Source organism: Macaca fascicularis, chromosome 14, assembly GCF_037993035.2.
Source record: "Macaca fascicularis isolate 582-1 chromosome 14, T2T-MFA8v1.1".
NCBI lineage: Eukaryota > Metazoa > Chordata > Mammalia > Primates > Cercopithecidae > Macaca > Macaca fascicularis.
Window position 1 is genome coordinate 96,947,983 of NC_088388.1, and position 20,488 is coordinate 96,968,470.

General features: G+C 36.0%; 1 long non-coding RNA gene across 1 annotated transcript in view; it reads right to left on the minus strand.

Annotated features, from left to right (window-relative positions):
- Positions 1–15,125: 15,125 nt before the first annotated feature.
- The window catches only part of LOC102124358 (uncharacterized), a 121,811-nt gene continuing 116,448 nt past the window's right edge, over positions 15,126–20,488 (minus strand). Inside the window, exon 5 of the long non-coding RNA XR_012422788.1 lies at positions 15,126–18,421. This is a non-coding gene — a long non-coding RNA (uncharacterized lncRNA). The remainder of the gene's footprint in view (positions 18,422–20,488) is intronic.

The window sequence follows — 20,488 nt, forward strand, 5'->3', positions numbered from 1 at the left end:
TTTGTTAGCTGGGACTCAGAGCCCTTTTGGAGTCTGCTGCCAGTATGAGGTCAGTGAGCCAGGCATGGGGACTCAGGTGTGCCTGTCTCCCTCTGAGTCCCTATGGTGCCAACAGGACTGAACTCTAGCCACTACTGAGAGGGGCTACAGCCAATTTTCAGAGCCTTTTCTGTTTCACAGTTAACAACAAGTTGTAGGTGTATAACCTGAGGCACAAATGATTGTGATTCCTTCCAGGTCCCTGAGTGGACAGTTCCGGTAGCAGGACCAAGAACAAATGAAATTACAGCCAAGTCTATTGGGGGAAGGACCATTTCAAGTTCTGGAACTGGAGCTGCAGTCAGTGAGTCTGCCACATAGGTGCCCTTCTGACCTCTGAAAAGGACCCCCTAGGTCTTGTGCTGCACCAGGGTTTCACAACTTCCCAGGTTCCCATAAGGATATTTTGTCTGTGGATGGCTGCAAATTTACTGTTGTTGTAGGGGAATAGGAACTATTCTGTTGACATCACTCATGTCAATTTCTTGATAATATCATTTGATGCTCAAAAGTTTTGGATAAAGTCCAATTTATCAACTTTTAGTCTTCTGTTGCTTGTACTTTTAGTGCTATGTCTAAGAATCCACAGCAAAATCCAAGATTGTGAAGATACACTCATATACTTTCGTCTGAGATTTATGGTTTTAATTCTTACATTTAGAGTGTTGATCCATTTTGAATGCATTTTTGTACATGGTAGGAGGCAGGGGTCCAACTTCATTCTTTTGCATAGGTAAATCTGGTTGTTGTTCTAGTAGCATTTGTTTTAGAGGCTATTCTTTCCCCATTGAGTAGACTTGGTGTCTTTGTAGAAAATCAACTGGCCATAGAAGTAAGGGTGTATTTCTGAACTTTCAGTTTTATTCTGTTGTTCTTTATGTCCTTTTGACAGTACTACACTGTTGTGGTTACTGTAGCTTTGTAGAAAGTTTTGAAAATGGGAACTGTTTACCTCCAAATTTGATCTTTTCTCTCAAGATTATTATGATTATTTGGAACCCTTTGCATTTACATACAGTTTAAGCATTAGCTTTTCCATTTATGCAGAGAAATGTGTCGGAATTTTGACAGAGACTATGTCAAAGTCTGAGAGTGAGAGAATATAATTGTGTTCTTATGTCTGTTTTGTAGCAATTTATTATGGCAGCCCTCAGAAACTAACTTTTTTGTAGGCAACATACCTACTACATATGATGCAAAAAAAAAAAAAAAAAATGCAAGTAAAAGTATAGTAAGGAAAAAGATATAAAATTACTAACCAAAAGAAAGTTTGTTGACTATGAAAAAATTGGTTAATACAGTTAAAAATTAAGATGAAATCAAGAGTTTCTAAAAAAATTATGATTTACCAAATCTAACACAATAGAAAATATAAAAGACCGTATAATTTCTAAATAAATTTTACACATAATTTGATAACTTTCCAAGATAAAAATATGTTTAGATAGCTTCACCAGTGAATTTTACCAAAATTTTAAGAATTATATAGTTAATATTACTTAAAAATCTTTTAGATAATATAAAAAACAAAGCATTTTCAAATTCATGTGATAAATCCAGTATAATATTTTCCAGTCTATTTTGCCTGATATTAGTATAGCACACCGGATTTCTAGTCACTGATATTTGTCTGAGAAACCTTAATTATTATTTTACTTCCAATTTGTCTTTAAATATGAGGTATGTCTCTTGTAACAATATGTAATTGAATTATTTTTTAATTCAGTCTCATCTAAGCAGCGCAGTAGGGCAAGAAAGCAAAAGAAATAATACAAAGATTGGAAAGAAAGAAACCAAATTGCCAGTATTCACAAATCTTATGATTTTTGAAAATCTCCAAAATATTCTTAAATTATTATAATTTAAAATGAGTTCAGCAATGTTGCTGAATACATGTTTAACATAGAAAAATTAACTGCATTTGTGCCCAGTCATGTGTTTGTGTGCATGCAGAAATAAGAAAATAAAACTTAATCCAAGAGACCATCTACCAAAGTATTAAAAACATACCAAATTTCTAGTAATAAACCTAAAACATATATGTGAGACCTTTATATAAAATAAGTGCAAAGCATCTTTGAGACCAAATAAGACCTATACAGACCTATATCTGTATAGCCAGATACAAATGTATAGTGTGTGTGTATCCATATACATATATATACATATACACATACATATACATATATATGTATACACACACACACATATACACACACACACATACACAATGTGTATATATGTGTGTGTGTGTATATATATATGTGTGTGTGTGTATATATATACAGTGTGTGGATATATACACACACACACACACACACACACACAGGGAGGAGAACATCACACACCAGGGCCTGTTGTGGGGTGGGGGGATGAGGGAGGGATAGAATTAGGAGAATACCTAATGGAGGTGACAGGTTGATGGGTGCAGCAAACCACCATGGCAAGTGTATACCTTTGTAACAAAACTGCACATTCTGCACATGTACTCCAGAACTTAAAAGTATAATAAAAAATAATTGGGGCAAAAAACTTATGAAGTGCATATACACATATATGTGTGTGTATATATGTATATATGTACACATGTACATATATGTATATATGTATTTAGTGTATATATACAAAAGTGCATATACATATACACATGTACATGTATGTACATACATATGTATGTATGTATATATACATATATGTGTGTATATATATACACACACTATACTCTATTATGCTATTTATGCAAAGTTTATAAAGCAGGCATTGCTATTGATATGGAAATGCTGGGAAGGGAAGAGCTTGGTCCCTTTAAATGATATAAAAGGGGGAAAGGGAAGTGCATGGTCCCCAGCTAGGGCTCCACCCTGACGGACCTGGGTGAGGACAAGCATTTCCTTCCAAAATGTATACAGGAAACACTATTTATCAACAACAATAAAGTTCAGCTACATACAACTACACAGGTCAACCTTATAGCTATGCAGTTAATAAAGAAGCCAGATACAAATATATGTACTCTATTTATGCAAAGCCTATAAAACAGACATTACTAAAGTGTTTGGAAGACATGATTAGCTGGTATACCTAAAAAAAACAAATCAAGGTGATGATTACAATAAAAGTAGAAGAGTGGTAAACTCTGGAACATGGAGAGGCTTTGTGCTACAGCCAAGATGATGGGAGATCAGTCTCAAATTCATCTCCCTAACTAAAATCAGAGGTTTATATAGAAAAGAAGAAATGTGGTTATATACAGGAAAACAGGAATCAGGGAGAGGTAAGGAAGATGAGTTGGCCAACAGGAACGAGGTAGTCTGTTAGGCGATGATGACAGATGATGTTTCAGTGCCTTGATACTCTTTGGGAGGCCTGATGGCTGCTTTCCTACTAAAGGAACTCAGATAAGACAAATGTGACTTTCTTAAGTTTTAACACGTGGAGGGTCAATTTCTGTGTTTATTGAAAGGAAACTCTCAACATTAATTCTATGGAACAATTGGGCCAGTTTTAACCATACTCTACTTAGACCTGCATCACTGATATTGAAAATTTGATTTGTAATAAATCATCTTTGTATACTTTTTTGATATGATTTTTAATTGTGATGTATTCATTTATATGTGATTTATTACACAACTTAAAAAATTGTTAAATAAAAATTCAAATATATGGGATCATCTTTCTTCTCCTTGGATGTGAGAAACCAGTTTTTTACCTTTTCAGTTTGTAACTATTTAAATAAAGAGCACTTCGTAAGTTTTTTGCCCAATTATTTTTTTATTATACTTTTAAGTTCTGGTGTACATGTGCAGAATGTGCAGTTTTGTTACAAAGGTATACACTTGCCATGGTGGTTTGCTGAACCCATCAACCTGTCACCTCCATTAGGTATTTCTCCTAATGCTATCCCTCCCTCATCCTCCTACCCCCCAACAGGCCCTGGTGTGTGATGTTCTCCTCCCTGTGTCTGTGTGTTCTCATTGTTCAGCTCCCTCTTATGAGTGAGAACACGCAGTGTTTGGTTTTTTGTTCTTGTGATAGTTTGCTGAGAATGATGGTTTCCAGCTTCATCCATGTCCCTGCAAAAGACATGACCTCATCCTTTTTTATGGCTGCATAGTATTCCACAGTGTATATATGCACATTTTCTTTATCCAGTCTATCATTGATGGACATTTGGGTTGATTCCAAGTCCTTGCTATTGTAACCAGTGCTCCAATAAATGTACATGTGCATGTGTCTCTATAGTGGAATGATTTATTATCCTTTGGGTATATACCCAGTAATGGGATTGCTGGGTAAAATGGTATTTCTAGTTCTAGATCCTTGAGGAATTGCCACACTATCCTCCACAATGGTTAAACTAATTTACACTCCCACCAACAGTGTAAAAGCCTTCTTATTTCTCCACATCCTCTCCAACATCTGTTGTTTCCTGACTTTTTAATGGTTGCCAGTCTAACTGGTGTGAGAGGGTATCTCATTGTGGTTTTGATTTACATTTCGCTAATGACCAGTGATGATGAGCATTTTTTCATATGTTTGTTGGCTGCATACAGGTCTTCTTTTGAGAAGTGTCTGTTCATATCCTTTGCCCATTTTTGATGCGATTTTTTTTTTTTTGGTTGTAAATTTGTTTAAGTTCTTTGTAGATTCTGGATGTTAGCCCTTTGTCCAATTGATAGACTGCAAAAATTTTCTCCCATTCTGTAAGTTGCCTGTTCACTCATGATAGTTTCTTTTGCTGTTCAGAAGCTCTTTAGTTTAATTAAATTCCATTTGTCAATTTTGTCTTTTGTTGCCATAACTTTTGGTGTTTTAGACATGAAGTCTTTGCCCATGTCTGTGTCCTGAATGGTACTGCCCAGGTTTTCTTCTAGGATTATTATGGTTTTAGGTTTTATGTTTAAGTCTTTAATCCATCTTGAGTTGATTTTTGTACAAGGTGTAAGGAAGGGGTCCAGTTTCAGTTTTCTGCATATGGCTAGCCAGTTTTTCCAACACCATTTATTAAATAGAGAGTCTTTTCCTCAGTGATTGTTTGTGTCAGGTTTGTCAAAGATCAGATGGTTGTAGATGTGTGGTGTTATTTCTGAGGCCTCTGCTCTGTTCCATTGGTCTATATGTCGGTTTTGGTACCAGTACCATGCTGTTTTGGTTACTGTAGCCTTGTAGTATAGTTTGAAGTCAGGTAGCATAATGCCTCCAGCTTTGTTCTTTTTGCTTAGGATTTTCTTGGCTATGCAGGCTCTTTTTTGGTTCCATATGAAGTTTAAAGTACTTTTTTCCAATGCTGTGAAGAAATTCAGTGGTATCTTGATGGGGATAGCATTGAATCTATAAATTAGTTTGGGTACTCTGGCCATTTTCACAATATGGATTCTTCCTATCCATGAGCGTGGTGTGTTTTTCCATTTGTTTGTGTCCACTCTTATTTCCTTAAGCATGGTTTGTAGTTCTCCTTGAAGAGGTCCTTCACATCCCTTGTAAGTTGTATTCCTAGATACTTTATTTTCTTAGTAGCAATTGTGAATGTGAGTTCACTAATGATTTGGCTCTCTGTTACTGGTGTATAGGAATGCTTGTGAGTTTTGCACATTGATTTTGTATACTGAGACTTTTCGTTTTAAGGCAGAAAATCTGTATCACTGTGTTCCTCTTTACTGATTCTGGTGTTCTAGTTGATGTCATAAAATTATTCCACTTTAATTTGCATACACTTGGTGAATGAACATACACTGAATGCTACAGGTTGAATGTGTCCTCCAAAGTTCATGTTCTGAAAACTTAATCTTCAATGCAACAGTGTTGAGAGGTAGAAAGTTAAAGTGGTGATTAATTCATGAGTGTTCATCACTGATGAATGGATTAACATTATTATTTTGGGTGTGGGTTCATTATCATGAGAATAAGGGTCTTTTTTTATAAAAGTGAGTTTGGTTCTCTCTTACTCTCTTGCCATGCAATATCTTTTGCCATGTTGTGACATAGCAATAAGGTCTTCACCTGATGCATCCCCCAGATCTTGGACTTCCTAGTCTCCAGAACCATGGGCCAATAAATTTCTGTTGATTATAAGTTACCCAGTCTCAGATATTCTGATGTAACCGAAGAAAATGAATAGTACACTAACATAATAAGTTACGTTTTTATTTTCTGAAGACTATCTTCAAAAAATTATTTGGACAGAGAAGAAAACACTATGGTTTTGAACAAAATGGGAAATTCCATTGTACATTATTTTTTTGTGAAACAGAGGGAAAAAAAGAGAGATCAAAAAAGACAAGAAGGAGTATTATTTATTGAGGTCAAGCCATGTTACATCCACTGAGCTTGGCATGGTTTGTCCATTTGTCCATTAACTCTTATGTGACTTGCTATATTATTATGAGGCAGATAGTAGTATTGTCTGCAGTTTAAAATAAGGATAATTAGGAATGTTAAATTCTTATATCTGAAGTTTCACACTTAGGAGTTCTAAGGTGGTTTAGATCTTACTGGTCTGAAGTCAAAGCACAAAATGGCAACCAATGTATTATTAATAAAGTCTATACTATTGATTTTCTGTAGCGTAATATAAATAAAAATATATACTGCACCAAATGAAGGCTCGGCAATGTTATTTTTTTTTTCAACTCCTGGTTCCTATAGTTTTTATTATGTTTTACTGTGGAACTTTTGTTCATAAATCCAGCACTATTTGATACATGACCAGACTTGCAAATTTACTCCTGTTCAAAACAGCCAAAGGTTCAGTACCCCACAATTAAGAGTTTATTTCAGAATCTGTCATTTGTTTGTTTTTCTCATTCTTAACTTTCTCAATGCACAGCTTAAGGCTAGATAATTAAACTGTTTTAAAACTGAAAATTACTTCAAATGTTATTATAGGACTGCATATTAAAAACATAAGCATAATTTTACTTTAAAGCATTATTTCTCCAACTATTTAAAAAAAAAACAAAACAAAAAAGTAAGACAATGAGTAGATCAATTAAACATGGCCAGTTCTGAGAAGTTTTCATAAAACTTTATATATTGGCATTTGTAGGTACAAACAGAGAACTTACCATATTGTTTACGGAGCCCTGGCTTCAGAAACATACTTGAGGAGTCATATTTCCACTCAGTACTCAATAGTTCTGTGCGTTGGGCAGGCCCATTACATTTTGTATGTGTGTATTATCAGTTGTATAATGAAGATAACAATACAGTTCTAATTCACAACATTGTTGCAAAAATAAGGTAAAAGAAAGTATATGAACAAAATTTTACTGGTGATAACACATGATATACACGTGTTATTTTTATTCCTATCATTGCCCTAGTTTTGAAAAAAAAAAAAAACTATTCAGAATGTAACTTTAAGTTTACTCCTTTATATACTTAAAAAAAAACTTACAAGCATCTTTTGTGAATTAAAAAAATTGAATAAATAGGTATTCCCACAAACAAGTTATCTATGCAAGTGAATTAAGAGGGTTGTTAGACAATGCCTTGCTATAAGAAACACTTTTAAAGGCATTCTAAGCCTTAATGCTTCTCCAGAGCATTCTCCAGAGCATCCAGTTGCACAAAGCAATTTTTGATATACAGGAGAGAATATGACTGGGGGAATTTAGTGTTCAAAGTCACTAACAGAAGTAAAAGTAACAACTACAAGAGTCTTCCTGAAGAGCACTGAGTAGAAGAAAATGTGCCATCTCTCAAAGAGCCATCTTTTTAAGAGTCAGAAATAGAAAGTTATTGTTCCCCTGCTATTCTATTATCAGATGAAGCTTTTGGCCCTTAGAAATGTGGGTTAATTTATGTGTTTAGAGCCTCTCATCTAATTCTTCTAACCCTTATCAACTTTCCACTTTTCAATATATTCTCTTTGCTCCAGAAAAAAAGAGGTTCTGACTCTCTTCTGTCATGTACTCATCTTTTCCCTTCTTTACTCGAAACATGAATGACGTCTTACACTGTTTTATGTGTAAAGTTTTACGTGTCAAGAAAAAGTATTACTTTTCTAAGTCCAAGACTGATATAAAATGCAATCTCAATGTCTCCCCTGCCCCCTTTTGTCTCTGTAAAAATTAGCAATATTCTTCCCTCCCCCAGCTTTGTTTTTCAACTAAGGCAGGTAAATACACTTGTAGATCAGCTTCAACTCAAGCATGCTTATTCTGGAATTTTCCCATAAAAGTGAATCAGATCGTTTTTGGAATAAGTTGAATTCATCAATTATTGCAGGGAGTATACTATTTTTTTCTCCTATTCATTGTCTTTTTTTTCCTTAAATCTTTTCTTTAGCTGGGATATTTCATAGTTAACAGAAGTAAGAAAATATAGTGTTTTCTAAATGAGTATATATTTATCCCTATATTTTAACCAGAATTAAGTGAAGATTGAATCCAGCAGTATAGCCTGGTTCTTTCTTTAAACAATTTTAAGGTCGAATGGTTCTCTCCATACTACTCTGATCAGGTGTCACCTCATTTAATTTTCAGGCAATTCACAGGGACTAGCATTCTGAGCAACAAGTAGGACCAGGGATTTTAAATGACTCATTTAATCCTAACAATTGTATTGTTCTAATTTTGTTATTAAAAAAACTAGATTCAGTAATTCTGAAAAGATCAAATCATCATTATGAAGTAGAAGAACAATCTCAGCCTATCTGATTTTGAAATAAACATCCTTTCCAATCATCATGTTGTCTTGGATAAACTGAAAATCTCTCAGTGTATTGCTACGTAATCTTAAACTATAAATTTTTGTAGCTGAAATGGTGAGTAAAACAAAACAAAATAAATCATTAAACTATATAAATTTAAGTGTTTAAATATAAAACAAAGTAAAGACTGACATTTAGTAATTCTGTATTAGATTACACATATTAAATTATTTTGTAAGTAAATTCAATGTTTTTGTATCTTCAACTTTTAACACCTATATTAACAAAAAAGGAGCATATTAGGGAGATTTTAATTGGAACTGATGTGTTATCTTTCTTATGAAATATTTTAAAAGTCTCATCATGAACTATTATTTCTCTGTGCTTCCTGTCGCTATCGAAAAAGTCTAAGCCTCCAAGAAATCTCTCACCAGTGGAACTCATCCTCACATAATTCTGTCCATTTCTTAAACCGACCTAATCTTTCATTCTTTCCTTATCTCTCAAACATTTTCACTAGGTCCCTTTGTAACACCTTCTTTCATCAGTAACCCTACTCCCCTACTTCACTTCCGACTATTCTCTGAAGTCTCCTGTTTTGACTCTATGTTATTGAAGATGTGATAGCCAAAGAAACCTTTAAAAGACATGTATCATATTATCACTTCTATTCAATATTGTATTAGAGGCCTTATCCACGGAAATAAAGAATGATAATTCTTACAGATTGTGTTTATCTGTTTGCGTTACTATAAAGGAACACCTGAGACTGGATAATTTATAAAAAAAAATTTTTAATTAACTCATTGATCTGTATGATGTACAGAAAGTATGGCACTGGCATTTTTTTCTGGTAAGGGCCTCAGGAAGCTTACAATCATGCTGGAACGTGAAGGGAGCAGGTGCCTCACATGTTGAAAGAAGGAGCAAGGCAAGGGGAGGTCCCATACTTTTAAACAACCAGATCTTGCATGAACTGAGTGAGAACTCAGTTATCATCAAGGGGATGGTGCTAAACCATGAGGCATCCACTCTTGTAATCCAATAACCTCCCACCAGACCCACCTCCGACTTTGGGAATCACAATTCAACATGAGAGTTGAAGGGGACAAACATCTAAACAATATCACAGATACTAGAAAGAATAAAACTTCCAGTTATAATATGCAAATTTCACAAATTACATACTTATGTTTAAAAATCCCAAGTATTTACAAATAAAATATTAGATTCATGTCAAAATTTTGCTATGTTGCAGGATTTTAGATCTCTATTAGATATGAATTATTATATATACATAGTAGTAATAGTTGGAAATTAAAAACAAAACTACTTAAAACAGCATCAAAATATTTTGTACCTCTGAATAAATCTAAGAAAATATGTGCAAGGCATAGAAGAAAAAAACTAAATAAGTACTTAAAGATATTCCAGAAAACCAACATAAATGGGGAAATATACCATGTTCATGAATTGAAAAACTCAAGATGTCAATTTACAAAAAATGAAAATACAGGTACATTGCAATCTCTGTGAAAATCTCCATAGGGTTTTGGAGGGTAGATGAAGAGACTTGATACGCTGATTTTAGAATTTTTACAGGAATACAATGTTTTCAGTCTAGCCCAGATGTTCTAAAAGAACAATATAGTAAGAAAACTCTACCAAATGGAAAGATTTATTACATACTTAAAGTTACTACTTTACTTTAGGATTACATGCCTAAAGTTACTACTTTAGGTATGTAATAAATATTAGGTAATTACATACCTAATTTAGGTATTATATACTCAAAGTTACTACTTTAGGTATGTAATAAAGTTACTATTTTAGGCATGTAATAAATCAAAGTAAACCCACAATTAGATACCATTAAAGTAGTATAAGTTATACTACTTTAAAGTTAGACAAAACTGAAGTTGGCAACATTTGGCTCACAGGCAAACCATTTCTTTTTTAAAAATAAAGCTTTATTGGAAGATAGCCATGTCCATTTATTTATGTCTTGTCTATGGCTGCTTCTATCCTACACCAGGTTGCAACAACAAAGACTGTATGGCCCAAAGTGTAAAATCTTTGCTCTCCGATCTATTAAGAAGGGTCAAGAACAATTAAGATGTTCCTTGCACAAGAATAATAAAGCAAACTAAAGAGCCAGTATCATGTATATATAAATTGTTGATATATGAAAAAGAAATAACTGCACAGCAGTTAGGAAAGGATGGAAATCATGGACCACTACTTCACACTAGTAACACATAGACACACACACACACAGACACACACACACACACAGAGAAATTCTGCATAGCTCATATAATCAATAAAACTCCCTCTATTTATTTTTTAAAAAGTAGGAAAACTTGACCACATTAAGAGTATGAATTCCAGCAATATCTTTAAAAAGTAAAAAATGAGCTATGTAGTGGGAAAGGTATTTTCAATACACATAACTGGTAAAGGCAGTACATTTATAATATTTTTTAGTTAAAATATATTAGAAATAGATAATGGAAATTTGCAGGAAAGAAACAATAAAAGGAAGAAAAAAGAAGGAGAAAAGTTAGGAGGAAGGGAAAAAGGTAGTGAGGAAGGTAGAAAAGTAGGAACAAATAAAGATTGTATCAGAAAAGAGGACACACACACATTATATAGTCAAATGTTAAAAAAAGACAAGCGTAATTAGTAATTCATGAATGCAAAGTAAACCCACAATTAGACTGTATTAGTCCCTTCTCATGCTGCTATGAAGAAATTCCTGAGACCGGGTAATTTATAAAGAAAAGAGGTTTGACTCAGTTTCACAAGGTTGGGGAGACATCAGGAAACTTATAATCATGGTGGAAGGCACCTCTTCACAGGGTGGCAAGAGAGAACATGACAGCCAAGAAAAGGCGGAAGCCCCTTATAACCATCAGATCTACCTACTATCATGAGAACAACATGTGGGAAACTGCCCCCATGATTCAATTACCTTGCATCAGGTCCCTCCCATGACAGGAGGGGATTATTGGAACGACAATTCAAGATGAGATTTGGGTAGAGACACAACCAAACTATATAACAGATACCACTGAAAATTAAAATTTAAACAAATGGAAAATCTGACAATACCAAGTTGGAAAAGATTTAGAGCAACCAGAACTTATAGTGACAGTGAAAATATAAATAAGCCAGAAGAGTTATAGTTTGGCTTTGAAAGCCAAAACAAACATCCGCAGGAAACAAACAAAAGGTGTTATTTTATACAATTGAAAATTCATATTATCTCAGATTCAGCAATTCTACTCTAAACATCTATTCTGCAGACCCACGCTTATTTGCACTAAGATATATTTACAAGTATGTTTATGGTAAATAAAACTAGATAAAACCCAAAATAAGATCAAGAATAAAATGAAAAAATAATAATGCATTAATATAAGAAAATACTCAAACAAAAAAGATAGAAACTATATTTATAAGAAATATCTTTGGTAAATTTTTTAAATGTTATGCTGAGTATAAGAAGAGAGAAAAAATTAATACTAACTGAATATTTTAATTTATATAAAATAAATATCAGGAAAAACAAAAGTACAGAGAGGTTATGTGGATGCTTGCTTTGCAAATTGGTAATGCCACATGGGTATATTTTATACACACTCAATGGGCAATATGTAAAAATTTTAAAAGTTTAAAAACTAAAACAACATTTTCAGCAGAAAAAAATGGCAAAAGACATCACAGGCGATTTACAAAAGAGGAAATCAGATGACGAACATATGAAAGGATATTACAACATCCCTAATAGAGAAATTCAAATTAGAACTAGAATTAGCTGCACACCTGTCTGAGATGCAAGATTTAAAGTCTGATAACTTATTTGTTTTACTAGTGCTGAACATAACATGTGGAAAATATGTCATTTATACTGCTCTTCATAATGTAATTTGATAAAACTATTTTGGAGATCAATTTGATTTGAAAGTTTTGAGACTGTGCATATTTTGGAATTCAGTAATTCCACTTCAAAAAAACTACCCTCAGAAAATATTTGTCATAGACGGACAAGAAAACAAGCATATGAATGTTTACTGTAGCACTCTTAACCATGTGAGAAGATATGCAAACAATGCAACCGTCTATCAGCAGTCATATGGAATAATAAATTCACATTTATTTATTCAGCAGAAGAGTATTTCAATCCAAAATCAATAAACAAACTCTATGTATACTGCTATAAATTCATTTCAAAAATATAATGTGGAATAAGAATGACTGCAAAATATTCACAATATGATAGACAAACACATTTCTTCTAATAGTATGGGGGGGGGAGTTTAAATGCATAGTTACAGATTAGTAAGTTGCTTTATTTTACCAGCGAATTGAGAGAAGATAATTTCTCAACTCAAAATGAGGAGAAGACAACATTCGAGGCTTGTTAATATAAGAATAGGAATGAAATAGTCCTTTCGGAAAGTGGAAGAGATAATTTTTCAAGGAACTGCAGCATTTTTGCCAGGTGATGCTGAGTTTCCACTTGAAATTTATGGTTACAATTTAAATGGAGTCCAGTCAAGAGACCTAAAGTTTTTCAACAGCCATGTTTAGCTGCTAGTGTTAGAATACAGAGAAGGAACAAATGTTGCATAGTTACGGTTTCTCATGATATGTTATTCTTGTATTGTTTTTGGATAAGTTCTTTTGGTCATTATAGATGTTAGAGTTTGTGTGTGTGTGTGTGTGTGTGTGTGTGTGTATTTTGTATTTTTCTGGCTTAAAACATTCAATGTAGATTATTTTTTCATATAAGTTAGTAACTAATTTGTTTTTCTATTTTATACTATTTGCTTTTGGCATTGTAATAGTGCCAAAGGTTGAATTTTTAAAACAGACTCAGGTAAGTAGTCATACAGGTAGAGAACCTACTGGTATGTATCAGCCATTGTTCATTCAGCTGAGTCCAATAAGTCCATACATTCCAGGTTTATTTGCAATAACATATCTAAGCATACTAAGTACATCCTTACATAACAATTTCCTAGGTCATGTGATTGCCAAAAAATTGCATTAGAGTGTTACCAAGAAGGTTAGGAAGAGGTGGAAAGTGCCATTAACTCTTCACTTCCAAGTATCACGGTTGTATTACAGTCATAAAAGGAATAGGGTAATATCATAATAGTTTTTTTTTGTTTGTTTTTTACAACATATCATAAGAAGTACTGTTACTTGAAAGTTTGGTAAAACACACTTAAATATATCGGGGACTAATGATTTTTTTTTTTCTCACTTCTCCCCAACTCAGTCATTTTGCTTTTGTTATTTTTATTTATTTTTTGCTACTGATTTATTTTTACTTTAAAGTTGTATGTATGTTTTCTAATTTTTCTTGAGTCTTACATTTACAGATTAGTAGAAAATTATGAATTCCATGATTTATACAGTGTTCTCTCCCATATTTCTGAGTTCTGAACAAACACATTCTGTCCAACTATGAGAATGAAATCCTAGACTCCTTGAAGTGGAGCACATATAAAAGTCAAAATCCTTATTGGGTAATATTGTGTCAGATTTTGCTTATTCTGATTTTTCCTTGTGTTTCCATTTATTTCTGGCATCTTGAGGGTTTTTTTTTTTTTTTCTTGCAAGCTCAGTACCACATTAGTACTCTTTGGAGAGTTATATTAATTTAGCCTGTGCTTTTGTAATAGAAAAGTACTTAACTTTTCTCACTTAACTTCCTGGACACAACTCACTTCTAGTGATTCTCCTACCTCACTGATCACTTCTTCATGATTCTCTTTATTGATTACTTTTCCTTACTCCTTCCCCTTTCTATATATCAAGCTTCTAAATAAAACTCAGTTCGGTGCTTTACATAGCATGTTTCCTGATTTTCTTTCTCAATTTTTTCTCAGGTTCTGTCCTACACCTCCTGCAGTCACCAGACTATATTCACCTTTTTACTTGCCATCTGGCCTCTTTTATTAAGAGCCATATTAAATTGACATGTCCTAAACAACCTTTTTTGGTTCTATTTGTCCCAGTCTGCTACCATCAAATGGCAGTATCATTCACTCAGTTGCTCAGGACAAAAACCTAAGGGAGACATATTTTACTTCTTTCCTATTTTTCCTATATCCTCTAAAAACTTAACTTCAGAATAGTTCTTAGGGTAATTTTGCTTCTTCTTCATCTCTCCTCTATACTCTTACTTCACTTCCCTTCAGTCATTACCTTCCAGTCACACTGGCATTTTCTTAGGTTTTCTAACAAGACAATCACGATCCTCTGCTTAGCACCCACTGCCCTTTAAAGCCTTCATAAATTTGGCTATATCTGATTATTTAACTCTCTATTCTAACGACCATATCTGACTGCCCTATGTCAAATACTCCTCCACATATTCTATTATGCTGATCTTTAAATACTTAATAGAACCTAAATTACTATTTACTTTTATTATTATTTTTTCTTTTTGTTTCTTTTAAGTTCTGGGGTACATGTGCAGAATGTGCAGGTTTGTTACATAGGTGTGTATGTGTCGTGGTGGTTTGCTGCACCTATCAACTCTTCATCTAGATTTTGAGTCCTGCATGCATTAGGTATTTGTCCTAATGCTCTCCTTCCCTTCGCCCCCTGCCCCTCGACAGGCCCCAATGTGTGATGTTCCCCTTCCTGTGTCCATGTGTTCTCATTGTTCAACTCACTTATGAGTGAGAACATGTGGTGTTTGCTTTTCTGTTTTATCCTAATACTTTTAAATTATTTTCCCCCTTAGTGAAACCAGTCTCATTGTGTGAGGTGTCACCTGAAGTTCTTGGTCTCATAGCCAAGGACACCAAGGACATGGACACTCCAAATGTGAAGTTAGAGCAGTTTAATAAGCGAAAAGAAGAAGGCTCTCTGGAGCAGAGAGGGGTCCCAGAGAGATGGGCTGCCATTTTACAGTGACATGCAAGGGCATTTATAGACAAGCTGGAGGGGAGCGATGCTTCATTTGCATAAGGCACAAATTTCTGAGTTCCCACCTCCACCCTTTCTGGTGCGCATGTGGGCTTCTTAGCCTGAGTTATTCCAAGTTGTTTATCTCTTCTTGGTGCACATGTGTAAAAAAGGCGGGAGGCAGAACACTCCAAGGTGGATGTGCCTGGTTCAGGGTAGCTCTTCTTATCAGTGCTGCTGCAGGCACTCCCCCTGCACAAGTCTCCTTGTCTGAGTATTTCCAAGAAGGGAGGGGACTGTGCTTACTGGGGCTCACTGTATATCTGTATGTCACACAGGAGGCCCCTTTCTGTGTTAGAGCTTGCCTTTACTATCTGTGTTTGCAGCCTGATGTCTAAGGCTGCTCTTTGCTGAAGAAGAAATGACCTCTTGGGCTGCTTTTTGTTAGAAAAGAATTCTACCGTAACTATCTGCCTAGTTGATTTCTCTCTCTCACCTCTCACATTCCCCCCTCAGGAGTGGAGACCCTGACTTCTGTTAGGGGATTTGGGCAATGACCCATCTAGCTACTTCCTACTGGAGAGGGTCGTTGAGTGGGGAAATAGCAGCTAGGGTTCCTCCTGAGGTCGATCTAGAGGTCCTAGGAAGAATGGAGTGTCCATGTGTGGCTCCATTTGTAACATCACTTAGAGTCTGATAGCTTCTAGCCAAGGAGAGATGAATCTGGTTAGAAGGTTTAACAAACATGGTCTAAAAATTAAAACTAATACAATCATTAATCGAGGGCCTGACAAAGGGAGGAGCCATGATCCTCAGTTCAGCCATTTAGACCAAGAGTCCTATAACTCAGACTGCCGTTGTCATATCTTAGAGGCTCAATCTGCTAATTTTTGGGTGTCATCCCTTACTATCCCTAATTTGTTGAAATAGAAACAGTATTCTTTCTCTAGAAAGAGGCATAGGCCACCCTTTTCAGCAGTTAGGAGGTCTAGTCCCTTCCTGTTGTGTAGAGTGACTGCTGCCAGGAAATCTATTTGATTTTGTATAGTGGTAATGGTTCAGGCACTGTCCTTTAAACTTTCTGTAAAATCTTTGGACAAGTCTTCATAGTAGGGTAGAGAGGTTGCAAATCCTCCAACCCCTGTCCCTACACTTGCTGCAATTCTTAATCCTACCAAAAGGGGTATGAACTGGACAGCCTGTTTATGCTAAGGGATTGGTTGTTGGGAGCTATATTAATTTCAGGAGTTAGGTAAACAGCCATACAGTTTCCAGTCCAATTGGCTGGTAAACATAAGCGGGAGTTGGTTCTGCACAGGAATAAGACTCTGTTTTTCAAGGCAGACATTATTTTCTATGAAGAATATATAGGTTAGTTTGCAATTTTCATTTTCCAAGGTGGTTAGGGTTCCTGCCAAGGTGACCCCAGTTAAAAGTTAGAAAGGACCCTGGAAAATATCCTGTTTTACCCCAACAGTTTTGTTTTCCCAGTGTAGGTAGTTGCGTTTAATATCCACCAGCAGCCACTCAGAAGTTTCTTCATATTGGGGAACTAACAGGCACTAAGATACCTCAGTGGTAGTACAATCTTCCCAAGGGAAAATGTGAACAAAGTTAGTGAGTCTATACAATATCCAGAATGCACATCCTTCAAAGTCCCCTTATTTATGGATGGTCTCACTGAGGATTGTACAGGTCTTCTAAATGGTGCAGTTTGAGAAAACATGTAGTTTACATGATCATGCGGGGGGTTAATCTCTAGGGTTTAGTTGCTTTGATGTCCTTTTAAGGTCCCCAGGGCCTGACAAAAATGTTGGCTTCTCCTAACACAAAGTGGTGCTTGAAACTTTATTTCTGTGTGTGTTGATATTGAGTCCCAAGTGGGTTTTTGGAGGGATACAACCCCAGAAAGTTTACCTTGATAAGACTGGAGAAGGTTTACTGCTTGACCTGTTAGTGTGACCCTTGTCATGCCATTAGTTTGGAAGTTATACAAATTATTCAAGCTCATTACCATAAAGGGGACTCCCCCCTTGTATTTGGGGGTAATAGGTCATTTTATTAAGGGCACAATATCGAGTTGGGACTGAGATGGCAGTGTATTGAGATGAGGGTGATAGACAAAGCCAGCAGTCCCTTGTCAAAGTTCGGTTGGTGTTAACAACTTCTGTGCTAGATTTAAAGTCTTTAAAAGGTACCCTAAGTTTATTAATTGTTGGAGGGGTGCAGCAAAACCTGATAGCATCATGAGGCTAATTCCCAATACATACAGGTTGTGGGTGGCCATCTTGAGAAAGATAAAGACCCTCTATAAAAAACACAACCAAACAATATACTACAGCAATTGACACTCTTTGTCCAAAACTCCACTCAGAGTGTGCTACAATGCATAGCCCTATTGCAAATAGCAGTGTAAGTACAGCAATTTCCACAAATATGACATAGTAAATAATTTCCATCTAAAATTTTGTTCACCAAGATATAGAATTTCCCTTTGGAGATCTATGAAGTAATTTTGAGAGGAAAGGCAGAAATGACATAATGTATCTGGTAAGGTAGGGGTGGAATTGAGTAGGAAGAGTAGCCCTCATTCATTTGCTTATCTTTGGTGATTTTCAATTTAAGATTTCCTATTTCTTCGCAGTGATATTCAGAGCATTCTTCTGTATTATCTGGGGCTTCTCCCTCAGGCTTCCAGGCTCTGACTCAAGTGCGATGAATCCAAGAGTCGATTTTGCAACTTTTACCACCGACCGGGTGGAGAGAAAAGAGTATAAGGTCCTTCTCATCTAGGGCCTAGAGGAGGGAAAAGAGAAAGGAGAGCCTTCACCAGTACTAAGTCTCCTGGTTTAAATAAAGATGGTCCTATTTCCTGCAATTGGGCCTATTAGCTGTGTCAACTCCTGTTGAAAGTGGGTCAGGGAAGCTATATGTTTGACCAATTCAGAGGTGTCCTGATCTCATAGGAATCATTGGTAAGAAAAGATCACCCATACAACATTTCCAAAGGAGTTAAACCTCAATTTGGAGGGGTATTTCCTATTTGTAATAGGGCCATGGAAAAGAGAATAGTCCAGGGTAGGTGAGTCTCTTGAGACAACTTTCTGAGGTGTCTTTTGATAATGTCATTTGTTTTTTTCTACCTTTCCTGAGGACTGGGGTCTCCAAGCACAATGGAGATATCATATGCCCAGTGCCTCTGAGACATACTGAGCAACAGCTGCTTTAAATGAGGAGCCATTGTCACTTTGGAGGTATTTAGGAAGTCCAAAATGGGGAATTATTTCATTAATACTCATACTACCTTGGAGACCCTCTCTGTTCAACACGGAAATGCTTCCACCCAGTTAGTGAAGGTATCCACCCACATCAGGAGGTAGTGAGTGCCCCTTGGTTTTGGCATATGGGCAAAGTCTATTTGCCAGTCCTCCTCTGGATAATTTACCATTCTCTGAGCTGGAGGGAGAAGAAGCCATCTGTTGAGGGTGTCGTTCCTAAGACTTGTCTTCACAAGCATTAACAACATGCTTACCCTGTTTTTAGTAGGTTCTCCCATGAGAATAATCTTTGTACAAATTGGTAAGTTTTATCCTTCCCTAGATGAAAAGTTTGGTGAAGAGTTTTTAGGATCTTCCACTGGTTGGGGGCTGGCAAGTGGAGTTTGCTGTCCTCTGTCTGCAACTATCCTAAGGACTGGACATTGCATCCCTGAAAAGTGGCCAATTCTATTTCTGCAGGGGAATACTGAGGCTTCATTTCCCTCATGGAGCCTTCCTAGATTAGAGGGGCTTCAAGGGTGTTGGCACCCTGAGGCTTTTGCACTGCTGACTTGGCTGCCTGGTTGGCTAACTTATTTCCCTCAGCTATTTCATTCATTCCTTTTTGATGTCCTTTACAATGCATTACTGCTACTTCTCATGGAAGGAAATCTGAGGACAACAGCTCGTTAATTTCCTGATGATATTTTATGGGAGATCCATTAGCAGTGAGAAAGTGTCTCTCCTTCCAAATGTTGGCATGAGCACTGAGGATAAGAAAGGCATATTTAGAGTCCGTATAAATGTTAGCTGCTTTTCCTTTGCTTAATTCAAGAGCGCTTGTGAGAGCCATCAGCTCAGCTAATGGGATAGATGTGTCTGGTCAAAGAGATGTGCTTTCAATGATACTATTCAGGATGACTACTCTGTACCCTGCCTTATGGACTCTCTGTTCCACAAAGGAGCTCTATCTGTAAAGAGTCTGGATTTTCTAGGGGAGTTTCCTTGAGATCTTCTTTGGCTGCATAGGTTTGTATTATAACTTGCTCCCAGTCAGTTTCAGGTTCCCCAGTTTCCTCTGGGAGGAAGGTGCTTGGATTCAAGTTTTTAGTTGGACTGCAGATCCCTCTAGTAGTAGAGCCTGGTGTTTAAGGAGGTGGCTGTCTGTTAGCCAAAGACCTCCTCTAGAGGACAGCAATCTTACCACAATATGTGAGTATAAAGAGTTAAGTTATTCCCCAGGGTTAATTTGGTGGCTTCTGACACCAGTAGGGCCACTATTGCAACTTCCTGGAGGTAGACTAGCCATCCTTTAGCCAGCAGGTCCAGTTCCTCACTTAGGTAACCCACTGGCTATTGGCCTGGTCCACAGGTCTGAGTTAAAACTCCGAGGGCCATTCCTTTTCTTTCTGACACATAAAGACTTCCTTATTGGAAGTCTAAGGGCTGGTACCTCAAGCAGGGCTTGTTTTAACTGGTTAAAGGCTCTTTTTGCCTCCAGATCCCAAATCAAGGAATGAGTCTTACTGCCTGAGTTTCCTTTATTAGTTGGTATGAGAGATGGCCATTTCCCCATACCTGGGTATCCATAGCCTGCAAAAATCCT